We start from the raw sequence: 22,581 nt of genomic DNA on the forward strand, positions 1-22,581 counted from the left end.
AGAACAGCTCGCGAAACCTTTGAGCAGCTCTTGTATATTGTATATGCGGCAAAATATATCCAACGTTTATTTCACCTTCATAAAAATCTTACCCATGACTTCCTCTACTTCTACACATAAAGAGGGTCTACTGTGACTGATAGGGGCTCTAAGTGTTTATTCATCCAAATGCTTCTGCTATTATGGGAAATGTTTGTTTTAAATCCCCACCTTGTGGGGATTTCTTCTTTCCCAATCATTATATTGGGATAGTTATTTCTTTTAGATATATAATATTGTCTGTTGCGATTGATATATCGATTAAGGAATATTTCTTTTTTCCTGATCGTCTTTGACAATAATGTCTGATCGATTTGCTTAATCTCCCTGTCCGTATAAATTATTGCCATTTTCACATAATCATCACTATCATCAACACTACCGTTACCACCACTATCACACCACCACCACCATCACCACCACCACCACCATCACCACCACCACCACCATCAGCTGCAGCACTACTACCACCGCCACCGCCCTCACAACCACCAACATCACTACAACCACCAGCACTACCACCATCATCATCATCATCATCATCATCATCACCACCACCGGCGCCGCCGACGCCACCTCCACTGCCACCACCACCATCACCACCATCTGCTGCAGCACTACTGCCGTTGCCGCCGCCACCAACAACACCACCACAACCACCACCACCACCACAACCACAATCGTCCTCTTCATTCTTCTATATTTAATGAATTGTTATTTATTTCTGCAGCACCAAATCTCCACCAGGTACAAACGACAGGAAGATGCTGCGTGCGGAAAAGAAGAACAAATATATTATATCTCGTGAAAGCGACACAGAACAAATACATTTCGTACATTTCATTCCCGAACTACGAAATGCTTTATCGTCTCTATAGACGTATGGTGCCGGATATCCTATATCCCTTTATCTCATCTACCCTAATATTCTAGTAATAATCCCATCACAATCACCCATATATATCTTTAAATGCATATGCTGTAATTTTTATCATTGTTTATCAGCGGACCTTCATAGCAGTTAGCTAGTTAATCAGAAGAGATTCATATGTCGTTAACGAGTCATATGTCTTCCGCCACCATCACCATCATTATTATACTCTTCTTGCCTATGTTTTCGCTTTGTAGTTGGTGAAGGCGCGTGGCTAAGAGGTTAGGGCATTCGGCTAACGATTGTAAGGACGTGAGTTCAATTCCCGGCGACGCGTTGTGTCCTTGAGCAAGACACTTTATTTCACGTTGCGCCAGTCCACTCAGCTGGTAAAAATGAGTAGTACCTGTATTTCAAAAGGCCAGCCTTGTCACACTCTGTGTCACGATGAATCTCCCTGAGAACTACGTTAAGGGTACACGTGTCTGTAGAGTGATCAGCTACTTGCACGGTAATTTCACGAGTAAGCTGTTCCGTTGATCGTATCAGCTGGGACCCTCGTCGTCATAACCGACAGAGTGCTCCTTTAAGTAGTAATATAGCCGAATGGTTAAGAGTTTTCTCTTGCTGTCATTAGGTCTCGGTTTCGGTTCCACTCTCCGTTATCATGGACAAGCATTATTTTCTAAAGCCGGGGGTTTACTCAAACGTTGTGAGTAAAAATTAAGGTGGACGGAAACTTTGCAAATGTCATTCGAAGGATCAAACCTGTAATTCAAGGGTAACCTTGTCATGCATTACCGTGGCCATTGCGCCTGAGTATTCCTTTAAAGGTACACGTGTGTATGGAATATTCAGCCATTTACACACTAATTCAATGAATTTGCTGGTTTAATTAATGAAGCATTTGAAAATTCGTGGTCAGAATTTCTAGTCAGTTCCATTTATTTTCAACCTTTTTTAAAAAAATCTTTCTGTCCTTACATTTTGCAGCAAAATCACTCCCAACTCCAATTTACAATTCCTTTCCATCGTCGCAAAAAGATAAGAGGACAACTGTTTGTAGTTTGTCTGACATGTGCTCTGCTGGAATTAGAGACAACTAGGTTTCTTGGCCGTCGGCAGCTACTGGTATTAATGGCAATATATTTGATGTGATTTTCTTCGTTTCTCTTGTAGCTATACACTGCTCTGCAACAAATTTATTCTAAAAAATGGGAGCAGCCATGATATTCATCTTTGTTATCTGCCGTTGTTGATATCGCAGTTTTTGCGACAGCAGTTTTGTTTTCCATCTGCTAGATAGAAAACCCCTTAAGTATCCTTTACTATCAGTCCTGTAGCAACTGCTCCTTCTCTTCTGTACCCTCCGAACTGCTATAATGACTGTATTCACTCTGTCGCATCGATCATACTTACGTCCAAGACATCTTTGTCATCATCAATGTTCGTAAGGGCCGGGTGGGAAATGCAACACCATTCCATAGCATATTGTTGCCCGTTAACCCCACCTTTGCCATATGTCCTCACTACTGCACAAAAGTGACGACAAGACAACGCTGCGACATTGGTGCAAATATCTTGTAATCCAAAAATTAATGTATCACTCACCCTATGGTCAAAAACATGTCTCACAAGATATGCATATATATTCATACCAATATTTGAAACACATATCGTGTCTCAAACCGGCAAGTGCTTCCTAAAACTACTCTTTCGAGGGAATATAGAACTGGATGTTTATACTGAAGCCCCATCCCACACACACACGCACACATACCACACACGAAATATACTATAATGAATAGCACGAGGTGGAGGTTATCGTGTATGGATCTAGTCGGGATTACGCAGTTTTGCGCCTCCCCGACCAAGTCCTCGACGACAAGCGCCAACCACTTTGCTAATACGTTGGCCAAAATCTTACACTATGTGTTAAGCTGAGTTATAGGCCTGAAATGATCTACTGTCCCTCTTGATTTAATCTTTTCTTATCAGAGTCACAACGCCACGGCACACAGAACTGGGAATATACCCGTTCTGCTGCCAGTTGCTGTAGAACGCTTCGAGGAGATTAGAGAACAAGTCTAGCATATTCACTTAAAGTTCATAGGGCAAACCATCTAAACCTAGTGGCTAATGCCTCTTGCAATCGACAAGGGCATCCTGAATTTCGGCTGAATTTATTTACCTATCACAGCGCTCAACGCCAGCCGTCAAGAGACGCAGCTAACTGTCGAAGTAGGAGCTGAAGTCCGCCACCATCTCCGCCTCACCACTCTCTCCGAACCAGCAAGCAAAGTGCTGGCGAATGGCCTCATACATCGGCCTGGAATCGCTCAGCTGGTGTCCGTCTCGGTCCCTCAAAGTCCAAATTTTGGTCTTGTTCCCACGCGTCGTCTCCGCCACGCGGGCCCATCGAAAAGCTTTGATCTCCTCATTTCTTAGAGCACGCGCCTTAGCTCTGAGAATGCAACCTTAATGTTTCGCGTTGAAGAACTGGTCTAATGCCATTCTCGCTGCTAGCACGTCGGTTGCAATTCCACTACAAATAGCCCCACCTAGTTTATCTACTATCCCCTCCGCTTTTCTATTTCTTCTAACACTATTTCTTTGATGAACCCTATCAACATTCATCTCTCTTTTGAGGGCCGCGCACTACCTGTTGTTGACGACACCCCCTGTCAACTTCTACTTAACTAAATTGCTGACCCAGTCCCTGTAGGTCTTATGTGCCAGAAAATACATGTTCAGCTTCCAGTAACGGAGTCCTAACCTACGCGTCTTATCTAGGTCGATACCCTACACTGTTATTATCTAATTTTAGAATCGCTAAAGTACATTTTAGAAGTAACACTTAGATATTAGCAAAAGAAAAGTATTCAGAGAGACATGTTTAACATTTGAGATCTTAAAATCCTAATTTTTCTTCTAACCTACAACTAATATTATTAGAAAACTATTTCGTGGTATCATAGAAGCTTGAGTAAAGGAAATGTAAAGAGGTGTGTCTATAGTATTGTGTTGTATGGGCTTAAATAGTTTAACTGTTTTGCAGAGATATAATTTTAGTAGCAAGCTGAATAGTATATAATTATTTTGTAACAGTTTTCAGAATATTTTTTATAGGAAGAGCACTGACTATTATCAAACATTGAATTAAAATTAAATGAGAATATTATATAGAATAAAAATAAATTTAATATTCAGTTATATGGTTTTGGAATAATTTTGCTTAATGCCGACACAGCAGAACCATTAGATCGAATTCGAGAAATAATTATAACACCATGTATAAATTATTGGTAATAGTCATATCAATTACTGAAAACAATAATGAAATATTAGTAATAAAAACACTAAGAAAATAATAACGATTAAACCAATAAAATACTTAAAATATTGAAATCCTATATGGAAATCGTATATTCTCGTCATATCCATTGTTTGAAGTATGCTGAAATGAACCCCTTATCTATCAACCAATTCTAAGAACTAGTGAGATTTTCAACATTAGTAATTACTAAATGAATAAAGTATCATTTTATTAAATATCATTTATGAATATAAGAACAGAGATAACAGCCAGAACACATCTTTGATCAATTTCTCCAGTGTAATTCAAATACAGAGAAGAATATTGTAAGTATGATAATAAAATTAAGTTTAATAGAATGATTCTAAAAAGATCTGTGATAATGTTTCCAGCGTTCGTATTGTCTAGTTCCTATTTAATAATAATTGAAGCAATGAATAATGTATTTTCAAATATAATTACTATTTGGAAAAAATAATTGCAGTTGTTGGTTATAACCTATAAAGAATTTCAAAACTAAGTAAATTTCCATGCAAACCACGGAGAATTCAAGGCAATCCAACGTACAAGTGGAGGCACATGGCGTATTGGTTAGAGCAGCGGACTCGCGGTCGAGGGATCGCGGGTTCGAATCTCAGACCGGGCGATGTGTGTGTTTATGAGCGAAAACACCTAAGCTCCACGCGATTCCGGCAGAAGGTAACGGCAAACGTCCGCTGACTCTTTCGCCACAACATTTTCGCACTCTTTTCTCCTGCATCTTACAACTCACCTGCGACGGACCGGCGTCCCGTCCAGGTGGGGAACCTATACGCCAAGAAACCGGGAAACCGGCCCTCATGAGCCACGCATGACTCGAGAAGGAACAAACAACAAAACAACAAATCCAACGGACGAGACTTTGGAGCTTCGATGTTTTACTTGCCCGCGCTCTCACTTAGATAATAAAATGAAGCAGGAAGGTTATACGGACGTTCTCAATTCGACAACGTATATATATTTTTATTGCCCACTGGGGGCTAAACACAGAAGGGTCAAACAAAAAAACAGACAAAGGGATTAAGTCGATTATATCGACCCCAGTGTGTAACTGGTACTTATTTAATATGGATATAGATATAGATGACGTATGAGCCTTTCGGGAAGGTCTTGCCGAACAACCACACAGATAATTTGTTTATAGTGATCAAATGTTTGTGTTCACATAAGCTCACTCCCTTCATCATATCGACTTTACCTGCACAGGTGCACCATGTGCCACATGTCAGGTAACCAACACAGAAGTTATAATACAAATATATTTCTTAAAAACTATTACGACCATTGTTGTTGTTGTTGCTGTGATTCTTGTTGTTGTTGTTGTTGTTATTATTATTATTATTATTATTGTTATTATTATTATTATTATTATTATTATATTATTATTATTATTTATGGGTTTTTCTTCTTCTTTCAAATTTGCTTCCATTTCTTGCCGAGTGTCTTCCCGACTCCTAGGGCAAAGAAACTCATTAAACTAAACTCGCTAGTTTGTTAATTTTTTTTTTTTTTATAGAAATAAAGTTAAATTAAAATACATGGGTAGTAATAGTTCTCACATCGACAATGCTCTTCTCAATACGTGTGATGTACCAGTTACTTCTTGCACGGATGGTAAGCCAGGGATCATTCTCATATAATTTCCGGTTCCCTTCTTGATCATATTATTATTATTATTATTATTATTATTATTATTATTATTTTATTATCATTATTATTATCATTATTCAGTAGTTTTATTTTTATAACGTGCTTTCACTTCACTACCGAGCGCAGCTCTGTGTGCCTTGGGAATGTGCTGTGATTTGTTGTGATGCTCTGATGGTTATTGTATGGAAAGTGTTCTGCGTAGGATGTGTGCAGTGCCTAGTAGTGCAATTTTCTGTATGTTATATGTGTTTGTAAGTCCTGGTGTTTATTATTATTATTATTATTATTATTATTATTATTATTATTATTATATTATTATTTAATCTATCATTTCTAATCAGTGTGTATTTCAAGTTACTTGGTGTACCTTGACAAACGTGCAAGAAATGTTCTTGCGTTTCTAACCGTGTGTGAGAAGGCGTACATATATTAAATATAATTATCTACATCATTGCTGTAAACACACAGACACACACACAGACACATGCTAAAATAAAATAAAATAAATATTGCTTCGTATAAATTGCATAACATATTGTCAGCTGTTTCCTGTAGATTCATTAAAACTTGATGAAATCCAATTGAGGTGAAGTCGCAAAATTATTAATTTTCTTAATGGTCACTTTGTATTTTATTTAATATTTATAATATGCGTAGGAGAGGCATAACACCTGTGATTTAAATAATATTATATATATTATATATATATACTATATATATATATATAATATATATATATATATATATATACATATATATATAACGTGTATATAATATTTCGTTAATTATCATTAGTATTCCGATTTCTTACAATCTTCAACGTCAACATTCGACAGCCATTAAAACGATCATCGTTATTATTATTATCATCATCATCATCATCATAATCATTAGAACCTTATTGTTATTGTAATCTTAATTGCACATGGTTTAAGTGCTGACTTGTTCTCAATTACTTTCAGTTTAAAAGTGTTGTAGAAGTGCATATAAAAAAAAAAAAAGTTAAAATTATAAACGTCTAAACGTTATGCGAAATTTAGATGACAAAACGTGAGAAGAAATCTCTTCAGGAAAGAAAATGCATTGTATATATGTATATATATATGTGTGTGTGTATACCCAAATAGTTGTGTATATATATATTTGTGTGCATATATATACATATACACACACATGAATATATACATAACACAAATATATTTGTATATATAAATATGTTTGTGTATATATAGTTCTGTTTATAAATATGCACACTATATAGATAGATTTACACACATATATATGTAAGTATGTATATGTATATATCTATATATATATATAAATACATGTACGTGTGTATACATACATATATTTGAATGTATGTACATACATATATATATATATATACATATAAATAACAATATATGTATATACACACATATAAATATATATGTATATATACGTTTGTATACATGTTTGTATATTTGTGTATATTACGTATGTATGTATTATATATATTATATATATATATATATATATATATATATATATATATGTATAAAATGAACATATATGCATACGATTGTATGTATTTATGCATATACACACACACACGCACACAAACACACTGACACACACTCTAACACACACACACACACAAGTACGCATACAAATATAAACAATGAAAATAAAGGTTGATGGAAATATAGAACAGAGTAAACAAAAAACAAGAGAAAAATACAAAAAAATGTTAAAAAAAGAAACATAAAAACAATAAGCTGAGATGGATGATTATGTAAAAAGGAAAAGATAAGAAAACAAGAGAATGACCAAAATTAGGCGAGAGATAATTAAGTGGGGAAAGTCAGAAGGAGAAGAAACAGATATAAAAAAATAAGAAAGGAAAAAAATATAACAGGGGAGATGAATGACTTTTGAAGAAAATATAAATAAATAAATAATTATTGGGAGTGTAAAGAGAATTGTAGAATTTCAGGATGAAATAGGAAAACATAGAAGAAAGTGTGGTTGATGGTATATTTATTGTAAATAAAGATGGGAGTAGAAATGGAGTGAACAATCATAGAAACAAACAAAGCATGGCATGTAAATGAATTAAATATTGCATTAGTGTGAGATGTGGACTTTGCGGTTTGTCGAAAATATATTAAGGAAATCCTGCAAAACAGTTCCACATTTATGTGGTAAAAAATACGTGTTGTGAAATAATCTCGTTCGTTTAACGATTCAGTGTTTCATTTCTATATATATATATATATATATATATTTATATATTTATTGAGAATTTAATGAACGGTGAGGTAGCATTGCTAGTGATGAGAGTTGTAAGGGAAACGGTTAGATAAACTGGTGGCTTCTGGTTAATTGAAGTAAATAGGCATCGCTCTGTAGTGAGAAGATTCCTTCCCAAACCACATGGTGGCGGGTTCAGTCCCACTACGTGGTACCGGGGGAAAATTTCTTCCACTTCCGCCTCGGGTCGATCATTGTTTCGTGAGCGGATTTGGTTGGGGAAAACCCTTTGGAAATTCACTATATATATTTATATATATATCGTATAGAGGGCATTATTACACATAAATGCCTCACACTAGGAGGGACAAAGTCATTACTACCAAAATCATACTAATCATACCCAAATGCAGTTTTTCAAAGCAAGACATTTAAAAAAATGAATTTAGTTCTGTATCACCGTGATTTCACATTCAACTTACGTCTAATGATCGTCAGCAGAACTGATTCTGAACACATCATAAATAAACTACCAACCTTACGTAGCGAAGACGAACAGACAACTGCTCACTCCGGCCAAGCACATGGAATGTTTATAAATCATATATCCGGTAAATGGCGGGCTTTTTACGAACTGCATGTCGGGTAATGAAAAGTATTTCGGAATAAGTTTAACAATTAAGGATAATCTCTTAATAAGGGATCTTAACAAGAAATTATCGGGTAGCTAGCGTGAAAACCTCATAAAAGAAAAGAATTCGAAAATAATTTTTTCTTTTGAACAAATTATTATATATATATTGTATAGAGGGCATTATTACACATAAATGCCTCACACTAGGAGGGACAAAGTCATTACTACCAAAATCATACTAATCATACCCAAATGCAGTTTTCAAAGCAAGACATTTAAAAAAATGAATTTAGTTCTGTATCACCGTGATTTCACATTCAACTTGTTGGTAGTTTATTTATGATGTGTTCAGAATCAGTTCTGCTGACGATCATTAGACGTAAGTTGAATGTGAAATCACGGTGATACAGAACTAAATTCATTTTTTTAAATGTCTTGCTTTGAAAAACTGCATTTGGGTATGATTAGTATGATTTTGGTAGTAATGACTTTGTCCCTCCTAGTGTGAGGCATTTATGTGTAATAATGCCCTCTATACAATATAGATATAATTAATTTGTTCAAAAGAAAAAAAATATTTTCGAATTCTTTTCTTTTATGAGGTTTTCACGCTAGCTACCCGATAATTTCTTGTTAAGATCCCTTATTAAGAGATTATCCTTAATTGTTAAACTTATATTTATATATATATATATATATTATATATATATATATATATATATATATATATATATATATATATATATATATATAAATATGTTTGGGTTTGTCCATACCACTGCTTGTTAACCGGTATTGGTTTGCTTACGTCCTCCTAATTTGTTGGTTTGGCAAAAAGAGGACCGAGAGAATAAGTACCAGATTTAATGTATAAGTTCTGAGTTTGATTCATTCAACTAAATCCTTCAAAGACTTCCAATACGTAATCCTATTAATAGATAAAATATGACGAAATAAGACGACGAGCTGGAGTACCCTTTAGCACGCCGGACGAAATTAGGGCTAAACATCATCGCTAACAACAACACGATAATTATAACCACTGAAGAAATATTTATTTAGTCGTTCGACCTGTTAGAAATCTCAGCGAAATATTTCTCAAGTTGCATCTGATTTTCTTTAACAAAAAGGACACATTTAATATACTGTAGTTTCCATTACCCTTAAAAAGGAGAGGTATGTCTCGGCTGAATTGTCTTTGATCATTGGTTTTGCTCGACCTGGGCTGATGATGGACTAGTCAAGTGCACCAAGTGAGTAATTAACAGCAGATTCAGTACAGTGTTGAACAACGTGACTTAATGAAGACCGTAACGCTGTTTTTGGTGATTATTTCCCAGTACTTGCCAAATCAATCAGCACGTGTACATCTCAAAGAAATGGTCAATATATTCATACTTGTAGTATTGATTTTCTATAGATCGGACACTACTTTTCATACTCAGACACACACACACATACCCACTTACATACCTACAAGCATATATACAAGTACACACACATAAACATATACGTACACACACACATACATATATAGATACACATATCTCTCTCCAAACCACTCTCCTGTCTCCTCCATTCTTTCTTTGTACACACACACATACATATATATATATATGCATATGTATATATACATATATATATGCATATGTATATAGATATACATATATATATATGAATATATATATATATACAAACATATATATATATACATATATATATGTATATATATACATATATGTATATATACATATATATGTATATATATCTATATATATATATATATATATATAGATATATATATATACATATATATATATATATATCTATATATATATATATATATATACATATATATATATAACATATATATATATATATATACATACATACACATATATATGTATATATATATATATATATATATATATATATATATATTATATATATATATATATATACTATATATATATATATATATATTATATATATATATCTATATATATATATATATATATATATACGTATATATATATAATATATATATGGTTGTGGTGTAAGTAATTTCAACTTTCCTCCTGTATTTATCGATAGCAATCATAATCCAATATGAACATTTACAAAACAAACTTAGCTTCGCCATTAATGATCAATAGTTATATCGTACTTTATACGTAATATTCAACTGAATTCAAATTGATTCATATGATCTCGTCTTTAAATTTGATAAGATATTTCTTGCTCAATACTTTACAAGATGTATATCTGTTATATTTAATTTTTTCATGATATAATTTTTTTTTTCTTATCGTCCATGATAGTTAACGTTTTCTTCTTTTTATATTTTTGTATATAAATATGAAGTCTAGTTTTATGTTTTCACAAATTTAATCTGACTGTCTGCATAAGTAAGACTTCATTCATACAGCAACGGAATACATTATATAACTTAGCCGTATGAGAATTATATATATATATATATGTCACAAGATACCATATATTTGTGTACTTTAGGCGTATAATTCTCCAACATCATTTGGTATTTGTACATTAATCCCATGTATTAATTAAGACAAAATTTTAAAAAGAGAAATCTTCTTTCATATACACGTTCGGTCTATTGAATCAACTCGTTGTATGATACAGCCGTACTTTTGAGATTTACAGTATGTGACCTAATATCACATAAAAGAATATAATGTATAACACATTCATGTTCAATAAATTCATATGAAATCAATGTGTGCCAGTGTGGTTATGAAGCTTGCATTGTAGCTATGTTTTTTCAGGTTCAATCCCAAAGTGCGTCACCTTGGGCAAGTGTTTGCTACAACAGCCTTGGACCGACGAATGTCTTGTGAATGAATTTAGTTGACAGAAACTGTATGAAAAGACCGTCGTAGATATATATATATATACCTGTGTATGTTTGTGGTTTTTCTCGCTACCTTTTGGCAACCTAAGTTGGTTTGTTTACGTTCTCGTTAGATTGGTCACTCTCGACGGGCTTCTACCCTTTTTCGATTACCTGATCAACTCATAAGACTTTAACTGGATTGGAGCTATAGTAGAAAATACTTGCTCATGGTGCTACGCAGTGGTACTGAATCCAAAATCACGTGGTTGCAAAGCTAGTTTGTTAACCACAGTCCTACTTGAGCTTACGCTTGCTTCTATAATATTTATCAGCCAAAAAAGTCCTCCTATTTCACATTTACACTTCGACTTGTTAACCATTTCAAACATCTATCGACATGACTATTTTATACTCGCCTTTAAAATAATTCCCTGCATTAAAAAGCTCTTCCAATATTTTCCGTATTACCCCATTGTGGGTTTTTGTCTTACTCAAAAATATAAGGTTTGTGGGATTTGGGATTTCAGCTACAGGTTTCTAAATGATTCCTTTGGGAACTCTGTTGAAATCACTGCATACAAAGAGCAAAAGCGTGGTATGAGCAAACCCCAGAAGGAACCACCGAGAATGAAGTTTGCAATGATTCAGTGCAATCACCTGACCAGACATCGGAACTGGACATTCTGGTGGTGAATAAAAAAAAAAAGAACTTGCATGATAATCGACATAGCATATTCCGGTGACAACAGGATCAAAGAAAAAGAAGAATAACAACTGAACTACTATAACGATTTGAAGTGGGAAATACGAAGGCTGTGGTGAACGAAGGGAATAGACATAATACCAATAGTAATTAGTGCACTTGGAAGTATCAGCACTCAGCTAACAACATGGTTCAAAAAGATTCGTGCAAATATAAAGTTAGAACACCTACAAAAATCAGTATTGCTTGGAACTGCAAGAATTCTTCGCAGGGTTCTTGTGGCAAGATAAATACACAAAAGTCACCTTAGTCTACTAGCTGTTGACAACTGAGGCTTTCCTTCATTTCCGGCAAAAGAAGCTGTGAGTTCTCATCAAATAACAATGATAATAACAATTATTTCTTTACTACCAACAGGGGGCTAAACATAGAGGGAACAAACAAGGACAGACAAAGGGATTAAGCCGATTACATCGACCCAGTGCGAAACTGGTACTTTATTTATCGACACCGCGAGGATGAAAGGCAAAGTTGACATCGGCGGAATTTGAACTCAGAACGTAACGACAGACGAAATACCGCTAAGCATTTCGCCCGGCGCGCTAACGTTTCTGCCAGCTCTCCGCCTTAATAATAATAATAATAATAATAATAATAATAATAATAATAATAATAATAATAATAATTCTATTATGAAAAATACCTTTTGATAAATGTGATATAAGATTTGAGCTATCAGTTAATCCTCCGATTATTTTGTTAATTTGTTTATGTTTCAGCGCTTACTTGGTTTCTGCGCTGTTTTTGCTGTCATTTCTTCCCTCTTGTATAACAAATTACTCGTTAGTCTAATTTGTTATAGGAGAGGAGAAAATGACAGCCACATCTCAAATATTTCTGTCTACAAAAAATACAAAAAAAACCAAAAAAAAAACAAAAAGAAACTAGAAAATACTTTCTTTCTCACGTCTTTCTTGATAAGCTGATTTCGAATATTTTATCACGTTTGCTTGCATATGATTGGTTGAATATCTTTGGTAGTTTTTTTTTTAATTTTTTACCATTATTTCCTCTCATAAGTTTCCCGGGCACATTATCTGGCAAAAATATTAACACAAACGTTGACCAGCGTAATCTTTGAATGGAAAGTTGAAGGTACATCGCATCAGACGTTATTGATTTGCAATAACGTTCTTTTCCATTTGGCAACATTTTAATAGCGATGTGTCTTTATCAGTGCCAGCCTCTTTGCGGACTATCCATTTCAGGTAGCGGGGAAAACGGGAAGATCTCAAGTAAAGATCTGTTCTGAATAAGTCATTAGATGTTTCGTTCATTAGAATTTTCTTTTATCGCCAAGAACACTTGCATCTTATTTAGTGTTTACTTACGTCTGGAATGAAATGTCTGGAGAAACGGCAAAAAAAAATAAAGAAAAAAAGATGAACACTTCAGTATTATGACGAAATAATTTTTCTCAGTATATTTTCGATCATTTACTAGTTTCAATCACTGGAGCGTGGTCATGCTGTGGCACCGCTCTGAAGGGTTTTAGTTGAACAAGTAGACTCTACAGCTTATTTTTTTTAAAGTCTGGTACTTATTATAACCGTTTATTTTGCCGATCCGCTTAGTTACGCACACATAAACAAACAAGCAATGTGTGAGGGAACAGACACAATCACTATACACACACATATAAATACACACATACATATAAATACATACACACACACACACGCCACGAACATGCACACCCACAGATATACACACATATAAATACATGCATGCATACACACGTACATATAAACACACACCACACACACACGCACACACACAAACACAAACACACACATATGTATGTGTATACACGAAGGGTTTCTGCCAAATCCGTCTGCCAAATCCATACTATAGCCTGGATTTATATTAGAACATACTTACCCAAGGTGCCATCAATATTAGTGAACGTGAAACTATGGTTGTGAACCAAACTTCTTACCGCTCAGACGGGCTCGCGTCTATAGTAATATCTTTTTAAAATGTCTCTACAGGTTCCATTTATTTAGAATTTTCATTTATTGAAGGACACATGCACCGAACTCATCTACCTATTTTAAATTTCACTTACGTCTGGAATTCAATATCTCAATAAATGTGAAAAATATACTGGCCTGGTTTATGACTAAAGAATATCCGTCAGTATGTTCAACGTTATACAGTTTTTATTTTGAACAGATGTTGTCTTCATTATGTAATCTCTATGTATATCAGATATGGAAATAAAATACTAAATTTATATGAGCGGCCATAAACATCACGTAAAATACATTTCTTAGTAAAAATGTGTCATCATTAAAATTTGTCTGCTATTTGATAACGGATTCTGGAAATGCAGGTGCTGACTTGTATTTGCGCTTCAGAAAAGGAAAGATTGACAAAAACGGCCAAAATTGATATCGTCAATGCCGTTTCCGTATCTGTCTTTATCTATGGTCACGAGTGTTGGGTAATGATTGTAAGAGTACGATAGCGAATACAAGCGGACGAAATGGGGGTTCTTACAAAAGATTGCTGGGGTAATATTCTTCGACAAGGTGCGTAACTCGGAGTTCAGCGAATCTCATCAGGTCGAGCCGTTACTTCTCCGCATCAAGAGATCACAAATATGGTAGTATGGACATGCGATTAGAATGTCGTAGGAAAGAATTGCAAGAAAGGTTTTCAAAACCGAGCCAATCGGTATAAGAGATAGCGTTAGATGGACGGTGAGCTGGCAGAAACGTTAGCGCGCCTGGCGAAAAGCTTTGCGGTATTTCGTCTGCCGTTACGTTCTGAGTTCAAATTTCGCCGAGGTCGACTTTGCCTTTCATCCTTACGGGGTCGATAAATTAAGTACCAGTTACGCACTGGGGTCGATGTAATCGACTTAGTCCCTTTGTCTGTCCTTGTTTGTCCCCTCTATGTTTAGCCCCTTGTGGGTAGTAAAGAAATATATAAGATGTAGCATTAGATGGAGAATCAGATGGTTGGACAATATCCATAGTTTCCAGTTGGTCATGAATTGGGAATCCAAGCAAAAATTATAATGAGGGTTGCTTCTAATGGAACCTAATGTAGGAGGTGCCTGGGCAATCTATCCCAGGGACCCTCCTAGAAATAATGGGCAGAGGACAGGGATGGAGGATAATTATACAACGAACAAAAAAAATAATAAAATAAAATTCCTTCCCCCTCGTAATCTATTTTCAGCATATCTAACAAACAAAAATATAGTGTACAATAAAGTTTAAATGGTAAAGCTAAATGTTATGATTTTGTAAAGGAATCGCCCCTTTATTAGTCAAATCTTTTGACCTTTACTACAGATGTCTGATTTACTTCTCATCCTAATTTCCTACTTCCTGCTGTGGACTATGCAACAATGCTGTAGTTAGGATGTAATAAATGGCTTAGGATTTGTTCTGGTAGATTGTTTCATATCTGTCTAACAATCTATCTATCTATCTATCTATCTATCTATCTATCTATCTATCTATCTATCTATCTATCTATCTATCTATCTATCTATCTATCTATCTGTCTGTCTTTCTGTCTGTCTCTCTGTCTCTCTTTCTGTCTTTCTATCTATCTATCTATCTATCTATCTATTTATCTATCTATCTATCTATCTATCTATCTATCTATCTATCTATCTATCTATCTATCTATCTATCTATCTATCTACCTACCTACCTACCTACCTACCTAGCTACCTACCTACCTACCTACCTATCAGTTTATCCGTTGCTCTATTTATCTATTAATCTGTCTGTCTATATGTGTGTGAGTATCTGCTTATATGTATGTATGTATGTATGTATCATTTTATGTATGCATGTATGTATGCGTGTATGCATACTTATGCGTGTCTATCTCTGTGTGTACTTTTACGCTTTCAAAAAAATTCTAATTCCGATTTCCTCACTTTGCATAACCAGGAAATATTACCAAGCATTTCCGTGTGAAAATACTTCTACTACTAAAAGGAATAAATAAATAAATAAGAACCCTTCTCGATATAAATTCTTCTAAACGTATTTAGAATATCATTGACAATGGTACAGTCCTGCACTGCTTCCTGTTGCAACATCCTTGATTTGTGGAAGGCACTAGTATTGTAGAATTGAGAGTGTATATACGTTTGATTATAACCTAAAGCAATGGTACACCCATTCAAATCATCCGCCATTCCAAATGACATCTACAGTAAGACTATTTGTGTATATATATCTATATCTATCTATCTATCTATCTATCTATCTATCTATCTATCTATCTATATATATATATATATATATCAGGCGTGGCTGTGTAGTAAGAAGCTTGCTTCGAAATCACATGTTTCCGGGTTCAGTTCCACTGCGTGGAACCTTGGGCAAGTGTCTTCTACTATATCCTCGGGACGACTAAAGCCTTGTGAGTGGACTTAGTTGATGTAAATTGAAAGAATCCCGTCGTATATATAATAAAATGCGCAGTTATGAAATTTGCTCGTCGCGTCTTCTACGTAACCAGACCGATCCATTTCTCGACCGTATTGATTTGCGATGAAAAGTGGATTCTGTACAATAAAAAAAAAAAAAATTTCGCAATGCTTGGATCAGAAGGAAGCACCGAAAACCTTCCCTAAACCCGAGCTCTTCAAAAAGAAGGTTATGATGACTGTTTGGTGGTGTACTGCTTGAGTTATACCCTATATCTTCTTAAAACCTGGAAAAACCATTACTATATGAACATATTGCCATGAAATTGCCAAAATGAACGAAAAACTGCTACTCTTCAACAGAAGAGGGCCAATCATTCTTCATGACAATGCTCGACCACACGTTTCACTAATGACGCTCCAGAAGTTGAGGGTACATGGCTACGAAGTTCTTCCACACACAGCTTATTCCCCAGATCTTTTCTCTTAACGGGTACCACTTTTTCAAGCAACTTGATGATTTCCTGCGTGCGAAAGAGTTCAAAAATCAAACCGATGCTGAAATTGCGTTCAAAGAGTTCAACAGCTCCATAACTCCAGATTTTATGTTACCGATATAAACAAACTTGTAACTCGATGGCAAAAATGTGTTGATTGTAATGGTACTGAGTCTGATTAATAACATTTCCGAATTGTTAAAATATATTATTTTTCAAAACGTTGCTTACTTTTTACTCAGCCTGATATATATGTGTATGTGTGTGTGCGAACTAGGTTGAATATTTAGATCTGTTAATAATTGCAACTATCATTGTATATTAGTAATTAAGTCTTGAGCGATTAAAGTAACGGAAAGGATAATATACAAGCTTTACAAAATTAATAGATTAGGAAGTACAGTTTTAGTAAATTAATTTGTAGAGATTAAATGATTGAAATGAATGTATATTACGATGTTAGATAACCGAGTTTGTTTAGCTTCCGTGTATCGTTATGGCTTGGAGTATAACTTCATTGAAATTTTTAAAAAAATGCAATGCTATCATACATATGAGATAATTGGAAACTAATTATAGATTAACTTAACGAAATTTCATTTCAGAATTAATACTGTAGATTACGAAAAAGTGTTTGATTAAGCCATATAATAAATAATTCAAGTGGTTAGTTTTAGTGAAAGTTGTAAAGTAAACGGAGATGGAATGCATGTTGATCAGAGAGTTGTGAAAGCTAAACAGGTTCTGGATTCTGTTAATCTTGGTTTGAGATTTTAGTACGAGGACAGCTACCTTGAAGGAATGGGAATTCGATTACATCGATCCAAGTACTAAATTGTTCTTAATCTATAGACACTGAAAGGGAGAAAAACAAATTGAATTAAGGAGAATTTTAAATTGGAACGATTGAGCGGTAAACCGCACTTATCAATTTGTCTGGCGCGGTAACTATTCTGGAAGTTCGCCACCTTGTAATAATTATAGGAATTTGATGATGGTGAGCTGACAGAAACGTTAGCACACCAGACGTTCTGAGTTCAAATGTCATTAAGATAGATTCCTATTTTCATCGCTTTCAGGTCGAAAAATAAAGTGCTACTTACGTACAGGTGTCGATGATATTGACTAAGCCTTTTCCCCGCAGATTTCAAGCTTCGTGCCTAGAAGAGAAAGGATTAATTTTACTAGTGTAGGAATCATTATGTGCACGACTGACTGTGTAGTAAGAAGTGTAGTAAGAATGTTTTTCCCATTCACATGGTTTTGTGTTCAGTCCCACTGCGTGGCACATTGGGCAAGTGTCTTGTACTATAGTCTTGGGCCAACCAAACCTTGTGAGTGAATTTGTTAGCCGAACACTGAAATAAGCCCCTCGTATATATTTATATCATAATCGGCTTGCTCGTCTGTCTATTATACTTCAGTTAGTTAGAAATTTAGTTAGTGAAAGATGGAGTAAGAGTGAGAGAGAGAGGGGGTAGGGAGGTTTGAAGAAAGAAGGAGAGAAATGTGATTGATATTAATACACCATCATCGGTTGTCATGTGATGGTGGGGGTACAAACACAGACACATAAATATATATATGCATAAATATATATCCATCCACACATACATATATACATACGTCCACTCATAAAGCTTTGGTAGGCCCGAGGCTATAGTAGAAGACACTGGCCCAAAGTGCCACGCAGTGGGACTGAAACCGAAACCATGTGGCTGGGAAGCAGGCTTCTAACCATACTGCCACATAATACATACGTACATACGTACATACATACATACATACATACATACATACATACATACATACGTACATGGATAAATTCGTACATACATATTAGCGCGTATTTGTATGCGTATGAGCTTGTGAACTGTTAATATTGTATATTAAAATCGCCCCCAATTTTTGTTTACAAGTAATAAATATTCACCAAAACTATATTACCCCTAATAAATTTAATAATTATTTTTATGCTCTCAAATGTAAGATGAAATCAAATATAGACAAATTGCCCTCAAGTTATCAATGTCAGTGGCGTAATATCACACTTACGAAGAGAAAGTTGTTTGAAGGAAGACGATCCAAATATATATGAAAATCTAAATATTCCCTTGCCTGAAGCGGACGCATAGAGCAGATAGCTTTAAGTGTATATAATGAAGGAATTTCATGAAATGGACTCGGAACTGATATCAAGATATTCGTAGCTTGTCAAAGTATCGTAGAACGATTTGCATTAGTGGCATTCACTCACATTTCCACAGTAACATCTTAGCACCATTATGGTCTCACCCCAGCCGGGAAGATCAGTGCAATGTGACCTGTAAGTTTTATTCACTAATAGGAAACCATAGCAGGCATGGGTTTGAACTTGGCTTCCAAAGTCAGTGAAGACCCAGGAAAAATCACTGTACTGGATTCTATAGCATTTATTTCTTGGCTGCAAGCTACAGCATAAATAGGTCAGAAGTAGGCCTCTAGGCCTCAGAGGCCATTGGGTAAATCCTATTTCATTTGTTTATTGACAGCAAGCCACAGCATACATAGATTAGAACTGGGTCTCCTACCCTTGTGATGACCTAGGACAATTCAGTGCACGGGATCTTATAGTATATATTAATCGACAACAAGACACAGCATATATTAGAAAGGAAAAAAGTTGACTTCGCCAGGGATTGAGCCCAGAAAGTTGCGGTATTATTTTAGCAGGTGTTCGTTAAAACACTCGTGAATAGAAGAAAACTGAAAAGGCTTTTATAAAAAAAAGGAAAAGAAAAAACAATTACGTGGAAGAATACAGCATGGAATTGTATCTTCATGAATTTATAACAACCATCCACCATATCAACATACAGACACACACACACACACACATATATCTCTGTATCTACATCCATAAAGGCAGATATACGCATGTGTATGTATATATGTACGTATGTATTTATGTATGTATGTATGTATGTATGTATGTATGTATGTATGTATTATGTATGTATGTATGTATGTAAGCATGTATGTATGTATGTAAGCATGTATGTATGTGTGTGTGTATGTATGTACGTATCTGTATGAGTTATAGTGCTTTATCTTCTGTGTGTTTTTACGGTTGCGAATGGTACGGACACCTGTGATGGTGTTGAATGTCTTGGCTCCAGTCGCAACCAGGTGGGAAATTTCAACTTGAAAGCATAAACAAAAGAATGATATCTAAATGACAAACATTACATTAATTTTTACTTTTACTTTTTAATGCTTTATTATGGAGGAAGACTCTATTCCTATGACCCTCGCGTACACTGAGTGGCCGGCTATATTCATTCCATAACGTTCCTGTTGTACAGTATATTGGAGGTTTACGAAAAAAAAAAAAACAAGTGAAAAAAGAAACATAAAACAGACGAAAAAAAAAACAGCTGCAGGAAGGGTATATTTACAAACACCATTTTAGGGAAAGAAGTACCGAACCTAGGGTAAGAAAGAGTGGCCAGGATAGTGAATATATATTTCTTTATTAGCCACAAGGTGCTAAACAGAGAGGGGACAAACAAGGACAGGCACACGGATTGAGTCAATTATATCGACCCCAGTGCGTAACTGGTACTTAATTTATCGACCCCGAAAGGATGAAAGACAAAGTCGACCTCGGCGGAATTTGAACTCAGAACGTAACGGCAGACGAAATACGGCTACGCATTTCGCCCGGCGTGCTAACGTTTCTGCCAGCTCTCCGCCTTTGGATAGTGAATATATCATCATTGATGAAATGTTATGAGACAAATTATTCTAGTTCGTCTGTGCGGAGTAACAATTGACAATACAAGTGGCAAAGACAAAGCAGAGATAAAGATAGGTTGCAGTAGAGTATGGGTTTGACTATAGTGCTAAAAAATTTTACGAGAGTACATCAACCATCACAGCATTCGATTAAATTTAGAATGGTTGAATTAGTAATATTAGTACTGACCTCTACGTGGAAAGATGAGTATTTTTTTGTGAGTACTACTTGAACTTGTGGGTTAGGAGTTGATTTGATAAAAGGCTTTAAGATTTCTTGATCCTGAAGAAACTCAGTCGTTTTAATGCACTATGTGCTCTCTGTTAAAGCTGTACCATCGGCAGGTATCTCAGTAATGGGTTTACCACGTATTTCTATGATTTTTGAGTAGTTTAATCGCGTGCTTTTAGATGTAAGAGTGATTGTATGTGAAATTACTTTCTTGGAATGCATAGCTGCATCATTATGCCTTTGAAGGAAACTTTATTGGACAATGCTTTCGAGTTTTCTGTTTATGAAGTAACCTGGGGTTTGCCATGAGGTACCTAAATTTTTATGTGCATTACAGAAAGCTGCATCAGCAAAATTGTTGACGGTGGGATCTGTAACGAAAACTCCCATCGAAGAAATGAAATATAGATGCACAGTAGAGACATGCAGTTTTGCGAAGATGTCCATGTATCAGGCGGTTACGAATGTATCTCGACAATAGTTTTACAGAATTTCTCAAGAGAGATTACGCACGGGTTAATGATACAGCAAAATGAGACCCTTTTTTTGCAGGGCTGGCTTCAGGCAAGCTCTAATTGTAGCTACTGAGGAAGACGAGAAATTTAGAATACTGGAGAATGTTGTTAATAGCTGTTAAATTGTTTCTTTTAGAGTGCTTCTCATCTAGCCGCCGAACACGCTGTGTGTTTTTATTTAGAAATTAATAAATTTGCTGACATTTAAAATTTGCTACAGAATGTATCATGACAAACAACTGAATGGCAACAATAATCAAAACAGTGTGAGTCATTGAAAATTATTTAAAAAGTTTTGTCATGGTGGGAAGGTCAACGCTCTTGGATCTCTTTTGACGGTCGGAGTCTGATGAAAAGAAAGAAAGAATGCAGCTTCAGGCTAGAAACTTGTCTCGAATTCTTACAGAAGCCAGTGCTCAAATGGATTAGTATTAGTCAGCCGACCGAAATATTAAGTTTACTAAGATCAGGAATAAGATGTCTCCCCATTTTCCACAAGAATTTGGTAAACTTTATAATAATACTAAAAGACATTTGGTTGAAGTGGTGTAAATTAACCTGGAATCTGAAAGAGGGAAATGGCAAAATAAAATTTTTAGCCAGAGGACAATTCCTGCGTCTATACTTAATGTGTAGTGATATAACGGATTATTATTTCGTTCCTATCCAGCTTTACGCTCGGAGTTTGAATGCTGCTGAGGTCGTCATTATCTTTTTATCATTTTGAGGTCGATAAAATTCGTACCAGTTGAACACT

Source organism: Octopus sinensis, linkage group LG12 (assembly GCF_006345805.1).
Source record: "Octopus sinensis linkage group LG12, ASM634580v1, whole genome shotgun sequence".
Taxonomy (NCBI): domain Eukaryota; kingdom Metazoa; phylum Mollusca; class Cephalopoda; order Octopoda; family Octopodidae; genus Octopus; species Octopus sinensis.